Source organism: Molossus molossus, unplaced genomic scaffold (genome assembly GCF_014108415.1).
Source record: "Molossus molossus isolate mMolMol1 unplaced genomic scaffold, mMolMol1.p scaffold_m16_p_2, whole genome shotgun sequence".
Classification (NCBI taxonomy): domain Eukaryota; kingdom Metazoa; phylum Chordata; class Mammalia; order Chiroptera; family Molossidae; genus Molossus; species Molossus molossus.
Window position 1 is genome coordinate 15,522,231 of NW_023425355.1, and position 1,976 is coordinate 15,524,206.

At 34.7% G+C, this 1,976-nt stretch overlaps 1 non-coding gene across 1 annotated transcript; it reads right to left on the reverse strand.

The window, feature by feature from the left end:
• Positions 1 to 467: 467 nt before the first annotated feature.
• On the reverse strand, positions 468 to 575 carry LOC118636744. The gene has a single exon (XR_004960730.1). It is a non-coding gene; the product is annotated as a U6 spliceosomal RNA (small nuclear RNA).
• Between the last annotated feature and the right edge of the window lie 1,401 nt (positions 576 to 1,976).

A 1,976-nucleotide genomic window follows, 5' to 3' on the forward strand; every position in this document is an offset into this window, starting at 1 on the left:
AGAAAAAAAAAAAAAGAAGCTTAAGCAGGAGAGAGAAGAAAAACTAGAGTAAGAAAAGTGAAAGAAAACAGATTAAAATAATATCAAATCAATAAAAAAGAAAGCTACAAAAAATGATGCAAAAAAAAAAAAATGAAGTGGCATTTATCTCCAAAAAATAAAGTGAAGTAGTGATGGTCTTAGCAGAGTTTTGCCTCCTGTGAGCTCCCTTAAAAATATGGAACGCCTTGCCCTGGCCGGTTTGGCTCAGCGGTTAGAGCATCGGCCTGCGGTGTCGAGAGACCCAGGTCCGGTTCCCGCTAAGGGCACGTACCTCGGTTGCAGTTTGTCCCCGGCCCTGGTTGATTGTGCGGGTGGCAACTACTCAATGTGTCCCTTTCACATCAATGTTTCTCTCTCTCTCTCTCTCTCCCTCCCACTCTACCTGAACAAAAAATGGAAAAATGTCCTCGGGTGAGGATTACAAAAAAAAAATGGAATGCCTCAAGAATTTTGCATGCCATCCTTGTGCAGAGACCATGCTAATCTTCTCTGTATTATTCCAATTTTAGTGTATGTGTTGCCAAAGTGAGCACCCAACTTTTTTTAATCTTCACCTGAGGGTATGTTTACAATGTTTAGAGAGAGGAATGGGGGGAGGGGAGAGAGAGACATCCATGTGAGAGGAAAACATTCATTATCTGCCACTGTGACCAGGGATCAAACCCGCATGCCCTGACAAGAAAATGAACCCACACCCTTTTGGTGTATGGGACTATGCTCCAACCAACTGAGACACCCAGCCAAGGCACAACCCTCAACTTTGTGTCTAACATAAATGGTAGCAAAAACATAATCACATATTAACTGGCCCCCAAAAAAGGAAGAAAAAAGAACAACAATAATAACCTAAACATGTTATACCCTTTGCAACAGGTTGTTCAAAAAATCATACTAGCCCACATTTTTCTGAACCTTTAAGAAATAATGATAAATAATAATAACAAAAGCTAATATTTTAGTCTAATAATAAAACTTCACATTGATATAATTGTGACTGACTTTAGTTTACTTCGGATTCTTCTTTTTTCCATGGGTATTCCTTGATTTTTTTTTTTTTTGAGAGTTGATATATATGTAAGAGTACACACAGCTATAATCATAATTCTTAAGGATTATATTCAGTTTCATACCATATTTCATATCATTGAAACATTTTTAGTATAATCTGTAAAAAGTGTAAAATAACTTATTTTCTATGTGAAATGTTAACAAATTCAGAAGTCATTCATTTTTATTCACCATTTATTGTTTTATGCATCAGCACTTTTTCCTTTGACCATTTCTGACAGCTCTCAATTTATAACATTCATTTTTAATTCTCCACACAGTAATAAAGTCTTTAGACCTTGAGGATAAGAAGCAAATTAAAGCTATTAACATGTTAGAGAATTGTTTGATTTACTCATTATAAATGATTCTAAATCTGAGAAACTCATAAGAGATGCCTACAGGGCTAGCAAATTTTGACTGGCAGTGTCAGGACAGCCAAGGACAAAGAAGACATTTCTAATAAAATTTTAAATGGCATTAAGAAATGTTCATTTTAATTGGACAAAAGCAAGTCATAATCACAAGAGCATGTTAATATAATTCTACAGAATAAATACAAAAGTGAATAGTCTTGAAAAAACTTGCATAATGTACTTGTGAGTCATATCACTGAATTTTTACTTTTGATGACAAAAAGAACTTTGTACCTTTGTACTTTTCTCTCTCTCTCTTTTGTTTTTTGAAAACCAAAAGTGGTTTTCTTAATCAGGTTTTATGATACCAAGAATTTTAAAAAATCTCATCATGCACATATATACCCTTATATATAAGGACAGGGGCATGAAAATTAAAATGTGATCATCAATAACCAAGAGGGGAAAAGGTCTCTACTTTTAAAGTGTTATGTCCAAGTGCCTTGACACCATGAAAATAATAAGAGCAGG